Source organism: Rhinoraja longicauda, chromosome 25, assembly GCF_053455715.1.
Source record: "Rhinoraja longicauda isolate Sanriku21f chromosome 25, sRhiLon1.1, whole genome shotgun sequence".
Taxonomy (NCBI): domain Eukaryota; kingdom Metazoa; phylum Chordata; class Chondrichthyes; order Rajiformes; family Arhynchobatidae; genus Rhinoraja; species Rhinoraja longicauda.
In genome coordinates this window covers 670,563-685,830 of record NC_135977.1, presented here as the reverse complement: position 1 = coordinate 685,830, position 15,268 = coordinate 670,563, and the positions used below count along the sequence as shown (strand labels likewise).

Genomic DNA, 15,268 nt, shown 5'->3' with positions numbered 1-15,268 from the left:
TCCTAACTATTGGCTCCATCGAGTCTATCCCTCCTCTCAGGATACTGCCATCAGATTACTGCGCTACTTCTTTGTAGACCTCCTCTCTTCCATGTCCCTGAATCCCCTGCCCCTCACTAGGGACAATTTAGAATAACCAATTAACGAATGAGAGGAAACAACCGCTCTTGGGGGAAGTCCACAAATTCACATGAGAAACATTTAAACCTCACACAAAGTTTGCAATTTGGGAATAAACCCAACTAACCAGTTAAAATAGTTTTACCTCAGCAGTGGGAATTATCTCAAAAAAGTCAACTTGGTGATAATGGAGACATCTGTCCAAAGACATACTCATTTAATATCGCATTGCTGGTGGAGACATTCAATGTGTGCTGGATCAACACTGAAGCTTCTATATACAATGAACATTAATCGTGGTAGGATGGAAGGCAGGATAAGTGCTACCTCAACAGCATGGTTGGAGGGGTAGCCAAGACAAGCTGCCAATCTTTAGTTCCACTAATTCCCCCTAATTCCACCAAAGTTGGCAATTCTCCAATTAGGTTATTTAGACTGCTTAGTGCCATTCTCCTTTACCAATCTAAACCTTAGACCACGATGATCACTCTCCAGTGATTGTTCTTCTACTGACACGACCCAAAAAGTCACCTATCCATGTTCTCCAGAGATGCTCCCTGACCCACTGAGGTACTCCAGCACTCTGTGAAACGTCACCTATCCATGTTCTCCAGAGATGCTGCCTGACATAGAAACATAGAAAATACATGCAAAAGTAGGCCATTCGGCCCTTTGAACCGGCACGACCATTCAATATGTTCATGGCTGATCATCCAGAATCAGTACTGTTGCTGCTTTCTCCCCACAACCCTTGATTCCGTTAGCCCAAAGAGCCACATCTAACTCTCCCTTGAAAACATCCAGTGAATTGGCCTCCACTGCCTTCTGTGACAGAGAATTCCACAGATTCACAACTCTCCGGGTGAAAAGGTTTTTTCTTATCTCAGTCCAAAATGGCCTACCCCTTATTCTTAAACTGTTACGCCTGGATCTGGACTCCCCCAACATCGGGAACATCGGAGAGGTTACATTTCCAGGTGTGCTGATGATACAAAGCCAAATGGGCTTGTGCTCAGGGAAGAGGATGTAAAGAAGCTTCAAGAGGACAAGGCCAAGCTGTGAGTGGACCAGAACGTGAGAGTTGCATCGTGTGGAAAAATGTGAACTTATCCACTTTGATGTTCAAAACAGAAAGACTTAAAACAAAAATGGTGGACTCAGTAATCTTCAAGTTCAAGTGACAAAGAAGGCAAATTATATCTTGGTCTTCACTGCAATAAAATGTGGATACAGGATGAAAGATACCGTGCTGCAATGTGCAAGCCTAGATGTGCCAAGACGGGTGTCAAGGGTTATGGGGAGAAGGTAGAAGAATGGGGTTAGGAGGGAGAGATGGATCAGCCATGATTGAATGGTGGAGTAGACATGATGGGCCAAAAGGCCCAATTCTGTTCCTATCACTTATGACCTTATGACCTAAATGAAACCTCACTTGTCCTACGAACCCCTTACTATGAAAGGATATTCTCAACATTGAGGAAATTCATCGAAGATCCACTCGACCAGTTCCAAGGTTATCAGGTTTGTTGTAAGAGAAAAGATAAAGTACACCAGGTCTATATTTTCTGGACTTTAAAGAAATGTTAAGTGCATTATTTATTACAAGAAGATACTTTTAAGACATGAATAATTATAGCTACAATGAGTACTGGTCTGTCACTCCCATACAGAACATACATGATCCCTCTCCAAGCTCCATTATGCCCAACCTTTCAAAACACATACATTTTGCGTAATCATATACAATCCACAAATAACATCCAGAATCGTTTAAGAATTACTTGAACATATTAGCTGATGTAGAACATTCTCCACATAATTCTGTTGAAAGGTTGCTTTAAAAACATTTTTTTGGAAAAAATGATGCATCTTCTTTCTCTAGAACTCCAAAATATTTTTTTAAATCATCTCTTTACAACAGTTTGTAAATCTCAGGGGGTCTCTCTCAATTGTACAGCTTAATTCACTATTAAAGTCTGTGTTCTATAAAGCCAAGCTTCATTTAAGCAGCAACAAACATCATCCTCTCATCGTCAATTTAAGCAGTTACTAGTTGATATAATGCAGACAGACACACAATCAGACCACAAGTTCAGCATGTAGATAAGATCGGTATAAAACGTTTAAATGCATTTCCTTTGCAGTTTTGAAAAGGACAGCTAAATAATTGAATTTAAAATGTTCTCACTCTGGAAATACTGCTACTCTCAGTCTCTATGATCAGTGAAGTAATTTTTTTAATGTTTTCTCCTGAGACACGTTAGACAAGAAGAACAGCAAAAAAACCTGACTGCTGCATATAATTTAAGATGGCCACGAGTTACTTATTTCCATAACACAGTTTGTCTTAATCAGCATCTCAAAGTGAACCTCATCTACAATTTGATCAACATTGTGCACTTAGGAGAACGGGGTTGAGTATTATATCCCAGTACTTCCCAGACTTGTTCTGTGGTCTGGCTGGTGCAGAATGGTATAAGGGTCTCAGTAGAGGGCACGATGTTCCCCGCAACAGGCAGTGGAGGGAAACTGTAGCTCTTGGGGTATCAATCCACAAAGCCAGGTCAGAGAATGGACATATAATAATAGATAGGAGATAAAATATCGGGGTGAACAGGTGTGGGGGTGGAACACAGAGCAAACTAACAGCGTGTGGCTGAAAGAAGCAAGCAAAAGCAACAAAGGGAGTCGTGACAGCGCTGGTGAAGGCAGTGCAGCTAAGAGTAGGTGGCTTGGTGTGACGGAGGTGGATTGTCACAAATGTGGAGGAAAACAAAAATACCAGCAGGAAAACACATTCAATAGTTTCAGACACAACAGGAGGAATGGTTAACAGATGCTGATTATTTTGCTCTGTATTTCAGGTGCATTCTGCTCATTTCATTCATTTATACAGTCTTCAAGTATACACCTTTTGCAACCTCTCTATTCTCTTCTTCGTGTGCTTGCCTAATCTTCCCTTAAATTGCCTGAACCGCTCTCTGTGGGAGCAAGTGACATTCTCATCACTCTTCAGGTAAAGATGTATCTTCCAAATTCCCTATTGTATTGATGAACATTAGATTACAATGATGGCTTCTTACAATCTACAAAGGGTCAACCCACGCAAGGCTGCAGGCCCGGATGGAGTTCAAGGAAGGGTACTTAGGGACTGTGCTGAACAGCTGGCTGAGGTATTCACCAGGATCTTTAACCTGTCATTATCTCTGGCTATGGTCCCCAAGTGCCTGAAGTTGGCTACCATACCAAAAAAGCAAAGATCACCAAACTGAACGACTACCGTCCGGTTGCCCTAACTCCGATAGTCATGAAATGCTTTGAAAGGCTGGTCCTCTCACACATCAAATCCAGCATCCCTGCCTCACTGGACCCACATCAATTTGCATACAGGGCAAACAGATCCACAGAGGACGCCATCTCTCTGGCTCTTCACACTGTCCTGACTCACCTGGAGAGACAGGGCACGTACGTGAGGATGCTTTCATTGACTATAGCTCTGCCTTCAACACGGTCATCCCCACCAAGCTCATCACCAAACTCCACCAGCTAGGCCTCAGCTCGTCGTTATGTGACTGGATCCTGGACTTATAGACAATAGATAATAGACAATAGGTGCAGGAGGAGGCCATTCGGCCCTTCGAGCCAGCACTGCCATTCAATGTGATCATGGCTGATCATTCTCAATCAGTACCCCATTCCTGCCTTCTCCCCATACCCCCTGACTCCGCTATCCTTAAGAGCCCTATCCAGCTCTCTCTTGAATGCATTCAGAGAATTGGCCTCCACTGCCTTCTGAGGCAGAGAATTCCACAGATTCACAACTCTCTGACTGAAAAAGTTTTTCCTCATCTCAGTTCTAAATGGCCTACCCCTTATTCTTAAACTGTGGCCCCTTGTTCTGGACTCCCCCAACATTGGGAACATGTTTCCTGCCTCTAACGTGTCCAACCCCTTAATAATCTTATACGTTTCGATAAGATCTCCTCTCATCCTTCTAAATTCCAGTGTATACAAGCCTAGTCGCTCCAGTCTTTCAACATATGATAGTCCCGCCATTCCGGGAATTAACCTAGTAAACCTAAGCTGCACGTCCTCAATAGCAAGAATATCCTTCCTCAAATTTGGAGACCAAAACTGCACACAGTACTCCAGGTGCGGTCTCACTAGGGCCCTGTACAACTGCAGAAGGACCTCTTTGCTCCTATACTCAACTCCTCTTGTTATGAAGGCCAACATTCCATTGGCTTTCTTCACTGCCTGCTGTACCTGCATGCTTCCTTTCAATGACTGATGCACTAGGACACCCAGATCTCGTTGTATGCCCCCTGTTCCTAACTTGACACCTAACTTGCTGGAGCGACCGCAAGCAGTGAGAATGGGCCCGCACCTGTCCTCCACTATCACCCTGAATACCGGCACACCACAGGGCTGTGTTCTGAGCCCCATGCTCTACTCCCTATTCACACACGAATGTGTTCCTGCATTCGACACCAACACCATTGTCAAGTTTGCAGGCACCACAACGGTGATCGGGTTGATCACCAACGGTGATGAAACAAACTACAGAATGGAGGTGCAGAACCTGGCGGACGGGTGCTCTGATAACAACCTGTCCCTAAATACCACCAAGACCAAGGAGCTGATCATCAACTTCCGTAGGTCACACAACGGGGAATACGCTCCGATCCTTATCGATGGAGTCAGTGTGGAGAGAGTGTCCAGCTTCAAGTTTCTGGGCACTCACATTTTGGAGGACCTAACATGGTCCACTAACATTACTGCGCTGGTCAAGAAGGCGCAGCAAAGACTGTTCTACCTAAGAACACTGAAAAAGTCTGGTCTACCCCAACAGCTGCTGACGACATTCTACCGCTGCACCATAGAGAGCATCCTAACGCATGGCATCCCTGTGTGGTATCTCAGCTGCACGGAGGCAGAGAGGAATGCTCTTCAGCGGGTAGTCCATAGAGTTCAGAGGACTATCGGAACACAGCTACCAGCCTTGGAGGGCATCTACAACACACAATGCCTCAGAGAAGCCACCAGCATCCACAAAGACTCCTCACACCCTTGCAACAGTCTGTTCGAACTTCTACCAATGGGCAGACGATACAAGGCCTTCTATGCCCGCACCTCCAGACTCAGGAACAGCTTCATCCCCAGGTCCATAGCTGCTATGAACCGGTCCTGCTGAGCTGGATGGTCACATCACACAGTGAACCGGCACAGATCTACTTGCACTTTATTCTGTTTCAAAACTGTTCTAATTTGTTTCATTGGGTTATTTAAATTAATACTGACTAGCTAATGATTTATTGCATCGTATGGGACGCCCATTCCCAATCTCGTTGTACTCCTGTACAATGACAATAAAGATATATTGTATTGTATTGTATTGTATTGTAAGTAAAAACCTTCTTTCTGCTTCCACTCAATCAAAAGCTTTTAAGTTTTTAAAAGCTACTAGCCCATTCCCACACCCCCATTCTCTCCTCCCCCAGCCCCACTCTTACTCTCTCCACACCCCCCCCTTTCGCCACAACCTCCCCTTTTCCCAGTACCCCTCTTTCCCCCACCACCAAGCCCCCTCCGCACGACCCCTGTTGTCCCCCTCCCCAGTCCCCATTCTCAGACCCTCCCCATTCTCTCTCCCCCAGACACACTCTCACTCTCCCCCATCAACACAATGTGAACTTTAATTATATCTAATATTATTTATGCAGGATCATTGAACAGGTAGCCCATTTAACACGAGGCTAATGTGAGAAATGTCTAAAATCAAGATAGATTTTGTCCATAACAGCAAATTATTAAATCTGCTACAACACCACACTTTGTTCAAGCCCGTGTGCGTATTCTGTTGCTTATTCTACGGACAACTGGATTTACTGATACAGCTTTGTGAACAGAATGAGTGAACCGCCAAATTAAGATGACATTACTGAATAGAACAGAAGCTCGGAGATATTAATCTTTGTAGTCCTAAACTATGAGCTCCTTCTGCTTCCTTTAGCACATTTTTTAAAATGAAGTTGACATGAAAGCTGTAGTCTTTAGAGTACAACTACTTACCCTAGTTGGAAACAACTTTCATTTTGTTTCGAGACACAGGAGGAAGTTAAGGCGGCATCACTAACTTGTCAATGTCACAACAGCTCCCTTGTGTATAGTCAGTGGCTGAGGGCATAAAAACAAACACAATTATTGCTTTTGCTCTGACTGTGCAAACCTTTAGACAATACATACAATGCCGATTTCCCCCCATGATTTTATTCCCTCTGGCTGTACTTGGGAGGGTTAGTGACCCGATCGACATCTCTTCTAGATGCCATCAGGATACATTCAGACTGCATAGCCTTTGACTTCAAGCTAAACGTCCCACCTCTTCCTCTTTTTATGTTCTCATCAGTTACTGGGGGATTTTTGCAAGGCAGTGGAGACCAAGTTTGCAGTGATGAAAACTTCACAATAGCACCTAGACACCTAAACCCACTGCAAATAACGACAATTAATTTACACTAGATCTCTCACTCTGTTGCCATTCGCACTTTAGAATTGTGCTATTGAATGTATATTGTCCATCATTCATAGAATGTGAAATCTAGAACAGGACAGTCAACATTCCTCTATTCAGTCTGAATACCTCTTGCTATCATACTGGTACCACCACCTTCTCCCGTAGTGTTGCAGGGTTCCACCATTCTCTGTGAGACAGACTTGCCTTGTAAATCTTTATCCCCTCACCAAGGAATAACGGACCCGGCGTGGGGGGACCACCGGGGGGGGGGGGGGGGAAGAGCAACGGGGACCTGGCGTGGGGGCACCGCCTGGGGGGGGGGGGGGTAGAACAATGGGAACCCGGTGTGGGGGACTTCTTTGAGGGTGGGGGGGGAGGATAGACAACGGGGACCCAGCATGGGGGGATTGCCGAGAGGGGGGAAGAGCAACGGGGACCCGGCGTGGGGGGACCGCCATGAGGGGGGGGGGGGGGGGGAGGATAGAACAAAGGGGACCCGGCGTGAGGGGACTGCCATGAGGGGGGGGGGGAAGGATAGAACAACGGGGACCCGGCGTGGGGGGACCTCTGTGAGGGGGGGGGGGTAGAACAATGAGGACCCGGCATGGGGGGACTACCATGAGGGGGGGGGGAAGGATAGAACAACGGGGACCTGGCGTGGGGGAACTGCCATGAGGGGGGGGGGAGGATGGAACAATGAGGACCCGGCATGGGGGGATGGCCGTGAAGAACTATGGTGGACCCAGCGTGTGGGGACGGCCGTGGGGGAAATAAGAACAAGGGGGAAGTGGCGTGGGAGGGGGGTTGGGGGAAGTTGAACTTTGTAAGCGCCCTTTATGGGTGACTATTTGCATACCTTGGCACGGTATGCAAGCAAAGAATTTCACTGTAACTTGTCACAGTGACAATAAAATATAAAGTAAAGTAAACCCATAGTATTTGACATTTTCACCTTGGGTAATCGACTCTGACTGTCTACTCTATCTATGCCCGTCATAATTTTATATACCTTTATGTGGTCTCCCTACAAGCTCCCATGTTCCAGAGAAAACAATCCAAGTTTGTCTAAACTCTCCTTATAGCTAATCCACACAACATCCTTTTGAACCTCTTCTACGCATTCTCCAAAGCCGCCATGTCCTTCCTGCAATACAGCAATTGGACACACACACAATACTCCAGATACGGCCTTACCATCATTGAGGCAGCTGCAGCAAAACTTTTTGACTTTTATACTCAATGTTCTGACTGATGAAGGCAAATATGCTGTATGCCTTCTTTATAAAAAGGAACTTCAGATGCTGGTTTATACCAAAGATAGATACCAAATGCAGGAAGGTAGCCGGGAATATAACTAGGGGAGATCGGGAAACCACGTGTAGGAAGAATGCAAGGGGTGAGGGAAACAGGTGCGGTGGGGAATAGGTTCATTCACAGCAAAGAAGCATCACAAGGATCTGGCAAATCATGCAGGAAAGGAAATAATTTCAAGTGAGTATTCCACACAGGTCACCTTTTGGATGTTCAAAACAGTGACCATTTTATCTGGCTATTGCGAATATGGGTCTCAGTCTACATCTGAATCACAATTCAGAAACACCACTCGACTGACAGTGCCATTATCATATCTACCCTTTACTTTCAGCTTGGCACAACAAGGCCATCTGTCTTGAAAACAACTGTTGGTAATATTCCATTATTACTGATCATAGAACAATTATTCTATTGGTAGTTTTCACAAAAACAAAGATGCCATACTGATTTCTGCACAGCAATGATGAGCTTTTCACATCTGGTCCAATGTAAGGCATGCCACCCTTTATTAATCTGTGGAAGTCAGTAATGTTTTCATGCCACCAGTTCAGCTGACAGGAAAGTCAGTACACATGCACGGTTTTGCCTCTGTGCCATAGCACATGCTCACTGCTGCAAGCCACAGCATTATTGCAATATACTTCACTTTCAATGTTCCATCTAATTATCTTTAGATTTTCCCAACACTCCCTAAAAGAAACAAAGTAAAATTATATGCTACAGTATGCATTATGTCATTGAAAAAACAATTGGAATTTCTATTTTAAGATTCATGCTTCCACATAAATTCATTACACAAAAATTCTTGCAAAACTGATTTACATCTACAAACATGCAAAAACCGAGTTATCAAATTTCTGGCCATTAGTTATCACTGGGAAAGGTGATTCAATCTCATCAAAACTTCAGACACCAAAGCCACTCAATTGCAAATTATATGTAGTGATTAGTTTGAACTAAACATTGAAAAGAAAACAACAAAAATGGCATGACTCACCTCCTTCAAGGGACAGAAACTAGGACAATTTCACATGATGGAACGTTTCAGATGAAAAAAATAAACCTCACATTAAAAACACTTTTTTAGATCTAGATCTAATGGTGAAGAAATCCTGTCCTCTGCAGTTGAAGAATTATTCTGCTTCAAATGCAATTGCAGGCGACCTTCCTTGACCATTCCAGTGAAAGCAGAGATGCTTTGTGCCTGATTTTCTGGAGTCTCAGTCAGCTCACAATCGAACACCAACAACTCACCACTTGATCAGATTTCAAAGGTGCTCACACTGCAGACAGCCATTTTGTTTCAGTAACAGTATAATGCTGTGTTGAAGAATTTAATATTCCTGATGCATTATGCTGCCAAAATGCCTCACAAAACAAAATAAAAACTGTCATGTTTTTTGTTCCTTGGACAGTTTATATTTTGTTGCTTAAACGAACACATTTCAAACATTTAAAGTAATTTATTTTCAATAATATTATTTGTTCTAATGTGTTGCCCAGTGAAAATTCAATTTCTCAGGCCAACTAATTTTCGGAACATGAAATGCAAAGGCCAAAACAAATATTCACTTCAGTTCACTCATCCTCGATTCAAAAGCAGAGACTTCACCATCCATATTCCTCAGTGGACTTAACTGAAATTAATCATACAACTCACCAATAACAAATCTTGAACTATAGGCAAATAACAATATTGCAAAGCATAAGTAATGTGAGGGTCAAGACATGAAAACACCTCTCAGCTGAAGAATAAAGATCAATGTAATGTAAGTTTAGAAGCTATGGGATCCTGGTATCCCATTTCAGCAATTATCATAAAATATCCTCCGCAGCCTTTGCATCGTGTACAGGATACTATGATCAATATGTTGCAGAGGAAGCAGAGTCAAAAATGTCGATACCTAAAGTAGGTATCACTCCAAGATTGTCTATCCACCATCATACCCAGCACTCGATGATTGATGAGGTGGGGCAGTGGATGTTGTCTCTATGCACTTTAGTAAAGACTGTAACAAGATCCCTCATGGCAGAATAAGTCACAAGATCCACATGAGTTGGATACATAATTTGGTCGTAGAAGACAGATGGTAGTGGTACAGGGGAGTTTTTCTGACTGAAGGTCTGTAACCGGTGGTGTTCCTTAGTAATCAGTGCTGGAAACTTCGCTATATGTAATATACTAGACGGGCGTGGACCCGTTGGGCCCAAATCTCTCCTGCGGGCCCGGCAACCCTCCGTGCAAACGTCTCCTGCGGCCAGCAGCAGTGAGTTCTCCTCACCCCCTCCCCCCCCATTGGCCACCACTCCCATCACTCGTGCGGCTCCGCCTCCCTCCAAGTGGTAGCCCTCCCCCAAGTGCGCACGCACGGATGCGGTGGCCATCTTACGTAAGTATTAAACTTGAAAAAGTGATCATCAGCCATCTTACGTAAGTATTGAAGTTTAAAAAGTGATTTTTAAACCTCTCCTGCGGGCGCGGCAACCCCCGTTGGGTGCAAACCTCTCCTGCGGGCCGTGAACCACCCCCAACTGCCGATCTGTGGACCCGCTGCCAGCTGGGGAGTGTGGCCCGGGGCCGTGGGCAGACGAGGGGGGACAGGGAAGGGAGGCACTCACCTCGGCCCCGTGCAGCCAGCGCTGCAGGCAGAGCGAGCCGTGGACCCAAAACCTCTCCTGCAGCTCGGGGCGAAGGCCATGTTGTTTGACCCTCTGCCGCTGCGCTGCACCACAGGAGGAAGGACAGGCAGGGGGCACGCCGGGACGGGCGCCGGTCCTCCCGCTGGTCCTCTTGGCGGGGGGGGGGGGGGGGGAAGCGCATTTATTAAAGTTTATTAAGTTAATTGTTTTTAAAGAGTAACAAAACTTGATTTATTGAGACCACGGGGAATGGTGAGCAAGGTGGGCCTAAATTGTTGCGCTATCATGTACCATTTTGGCTGTCTTTCGAGAACAAATATATCCATAAACTCACAAACAAGATGAGAGTTTTAGTAATATATATAGATATTAGTGATTTGGATAAAAATGCTGGTGAACTCAATGGTAAGTTGCATGCGATATAAACATTGTCAGTCTCAGTCTACCCCACGACAGAAGGGGGAGGGGTTGTACAGTTTGATAGCCACAGGGAAGACGGATATCCTGTGGCGTTCTGTGCTGCATCTTGGTGGAACCAGTCTGTTGCTGAAGGTGCTCCTCAGGTTGACCAGTGTGTCACGGAAGGGGTGAGCTGCATTGTCCAGGATGCTCCGCAGTTTGAGGAGCATCCTCCCCTCCAAGACCACCTCCCATGAATCCAACTCTGCCCCCAGGACGGAGCCAGTCTTCCTGATGAGTTTGTTGATCCTATTGACGTCCACGGCCTTCGCCCTGCTGCCCCTGCACACAGCAGCAAAGAAGATGGCACTGGGCACCACTGATTGGTAGAACATCTGCAGCATCTTACTGATGGCAGATGACGTTCAATCTAACTTGCAAAGTGATGCATTTTGGAAGGTCAAATGCAAGCGGATGAAAGGATGTTCTGACAATGGCCTCAGAGACCTGGCTGAACACACATGGACATGTGGATGTTTCCACTAGTGGTAGATCCTAGAACCAGAGGTCATAGCCTCAGAATTAAAGGATGTTCCTTTTGGAAGGAGATGAGGATTTTCTTTAGTCAGAGGGTGGTGAATCTATGGAATTCAAGATGAATGAACCAAATGTGTGCAGCAGAGAGCTTCTTCTTATCAAGTCCATGTCACAAGATTAGAAATTGTTCAGCCAGAGCTGAACACACTTCTCAAAATCCTCAAACAATGGCGTCTTGCGCTTCTTGTGCGTAGTGGTGGAAAGATTGGTGGAAACAGGGCCACGATGTGAACACTCTTTCCTTGACCCCAGCAGAGAGCTTACAGTCAATCACAGCCCATATTGTTTCAACACTACCTGGCATCATTGATGTTAACAGTTGTTGAGAGCTCTGTCTAATTGACACTTTCAGAGGGCAACAAGCATTTGGAAAGACCCATTAATGCTTATTACATAGACCACATAAGCATGGAGGTTTATTTTCACTACTCTATAAAAATAAGAATAATTATTAAAGGTCTCTTGAGACCACAGATTACTTTTAATTATATATATACCAGAAGTTAACGCATCCATTTTCTTAGTAAAGTAATCATAAGCTTTGTTGAAATGAACCTGTTATTATAGTCAGAACAAGACGACATTTAAATCTGACCAGTTATATATGCTCGATGACCACACAATTGACTCACCAAATAGTTCAGGAGAGCTAACCAATCAAGTGACAAAATGTCAAGAAAGGCAAGATCGTGTTATGAATGTAGGGCTAAATAAATCCAAAACCAGCAACAAGGCACGTGCACAACTACTAGCTCAGTGGGGATTCTAGATGTTTTGGGATGCCCATCATTTAATGTGCAAATTGGTTTTTGGATCCTTTGTTATACATAAACATGCACATTGCACGCAACAGAGATAACTGAGATGTACAGAGGTTTTTATCAAGATGACAGACAATCCAACAAAGCCACATTTCCAATTATCATGAAGATACTGGGAGTTAAGGCATTGCAAGAGTTGATCATTTGAAATATCTTAGGCTTCATCTACATGTGCCACACATGAGGTTGCTATGGAAGATAAGAGCCGACGGTATCAAAGGGCAGATACTAGCACGGATATCAGGTTGGCTGGATGGCAGAAGGCAAAGAAGGGGGCTTTTTCTTGTTGCATACCAGTGACTAGCCGAATTCCGCAAGGCTGGGTGCCGAGGTCTTCATGTTGTATATTAATGATTTGGATGAGGAGATCGAATGCTTGTGGCCAAGTTTGCGGATGTTACGGAAAGAGATGGAGGGGCAGGTAGTGTAGAGAAAGCAGGGACTCTGCAGAAGGACTTGGACAGGTTGGGAGAGAAGTGGCAGATGGAATCTAGTGCATTAAATTATAGAGTCATGCATTTTGGTAGTCGGAATAAAGGTGTAGATTATTTTCTAAATGGGGAGAGAATCCAGAAATCGGAGGTGCAAAGGGACTTGGGAGTGCTGGTGCAGGATTCCCAAAAAGTTAATCTGCAAGTCGAATCGGTAGTAAAGAAAGCAAACTCAATGCCAGCATTTATTTTGAGAGGGCTTGCACACAAAAACAGGGATGTAATGCTGAGGCTCTATAAAGCGCTGGTCAGGCTGCATTTGGAATATTGTGAGCAATTTTGGGCACCATATCTGAGGAAGGATGTGCTGGCTCTGGAGAGGGTCCAGAGGAGGTTTACAAGAATGATCGCAGGAATGAGCAGGTTAACCTTCGATGAGCGTTTGTCGGCACTGGGCCTGTACTCACTGGAGTTTAGAAGAATGAGGGGGTACCTCATTAAAACATACAGAATAGTAAAAGGCTTGGATAGAGTGGATGTTTCCACTAGTGGGAGAGTCTAGGACTAAAAGGTCATAGCCTCAGAATTAAAGAACATTCTTTTAAGAAAGAGATGAGGAGGAATTTCTTTAGTCAGAGGATGGTGAATCTGTGGAATTCTTTGCCACAGAAGGCTGTGGAGGCAGTCAGTGGGTATATTTAAGGCAGAGATAGATCGATTCTTGATTAGTACGGGTGTCACAGGTTATGAAGAGAGGCAGGAGAATGGGATTAGGAGGGAGAGAACGATCAGCCATGATTGAATGGTGGAGTAGATTTGATGGGCCGAATGACCTAATTCTACTCCAATCATTTATGATCTTATGTTCCAGTTATTACTATTCAAGAATACATCATGAACTTTGTGTACTTTCCACTGGTTTACTATAATATTTTTTCGTTTTGTGTCCCAAGGCAGTCCACGTGAGTGTAATCAGACATTTCTTTAGTTCAGCGTCAAATATAGTAGCATAACTTGCAAGCTGTTCCAGTGAAATAAAACTAATTTTCTTAATATATATTTTGATTATAGAATTATACAACACAGACCATTAATCCCATTAATCTTTGCCAATGCTTTGAAAGACCTCTATAAATTAATTCCACTGCAATGAACAAATTCTACACATTTGAAACATTCTAACTATCTCAAGAAATGCGAGCTTATAGAATTATACTATTATTTAAGTGAGATTCAAAAACTTCAATTGCACAATACAAACTTCCACCTCACCAGCCACGCATGTTTGAAATGTGGTTACTGTTGTTTTGCAAGCAATTTCACATCGAGAATACCCTTCCAGGAAACATGAGAAAACCAAAGGCATGTTCCTTCTGCTATTAATTTGCAATCAAAAACAAAATCACACATACCATTCTAGTCAGTCTTTAGATCATTTGACCAGGATCATTGGTCCAGTGATATTGACTGAGAGAAATTAATTGTTCTTGACACCTGGAATAATTCCTGCTCTCTTCTTTGAAATACGTAGTGCCATAGGATCCATTACATGTTAAGATCCAAAACACAGCTCCTGACAGTGCAGCACTCTCTCGGTATTGCCCTGGAAGATAAGCTTGGGTTTGAGGCTCTAAAGTGGAGCTTGAAGCCTGGAATCTGCTCAGGTCTGACAATGCTATCAACAGAAACAGAGTTTTTATACACAGGGTTATACTCAAAAGAAACTAATTAAATGAAACCAGGCTAAAATAGAAACATAGAAAATAGGTGCAGGAGGAGGCCATTTGGCCCTTCGAACCAGCACCGCCATTCATTGTGATCATAAAAGACAATAGACCATAGGTGCAGGAGTAAGCCATTCGGCCCTTCGAGCCAGCACCACCATTCAATGTGATCATGGCTGATCATTCCCAATCAGTACCCCGTTCCTGCCTTCTCCCTATACCCCCTGACTCCGCTATCCGTAAGAGCTCTAGCTCTCTCGTGAAAGCACTCAGACAATTGGCCTCCACCGCCTTCTGAGGCAGGGAATTCCACAGATTTACAACTCTCTGACTGAAAAAGTTTTTCCTCATCTCCATTCTAAATGGCCTACCCCTTATTCTTAAACTGTGGCCCCTGGTTCTGGACTCCCCCAACATTGGGAACATGTTTCCTGCCTCTAACGTGTCCAACCCCTTAATAATCTTTTATGTTTCAATAAGATCCCCTCTCATCCTTCTAAATTCCAGTGTATACGAGCCTAGTCGTTCCAGTCTTTCAACATACGACAGTCCCACCATTCCGGGAATTAACCTAGTAAACCTATGCTGCACGCCCTCAATAGCAAGAATATCCTTCCTCAAATTTGGAGACCAAAACTGCACACAGTACTCCAGGTGCGGTCTCACCAGGACCCTGTACAACTGCAGAAGGACCTCTTTGCTCCT

General features: G+C 44.3%; 1 protein-coding gene across 6 annotated transcripts in view; it reads right to left on the bottom strand.

Annotated features, from left to right (window-relative positions):
• pitpnm2 (phosphatidylinositol transfer protein, membrane-associated 2) overlaps positions 1-15,268 on the bottom strand; it is a 139,113-nt gene that overhangs the window by 111,038 nt on the left and 12,807 nt on the right. For 5 of the 6 annotated variants that reach the window (XM_078421691.1, XM_078421683.1, XM_078421688.1 and 2 more), the window contains exon 2: positions 6,193-6,297. The gene's annotated coding sequence lies outside the window, so the exon portion shown is untranslated. Of the gene's footprint in view, positions 1-6,192; positions 6,298-8,948; positions 9,064-15,268 lie in introns of those variants that run through there. The other variant, XM_078421684.1, reaches the window with a different exon arrangement.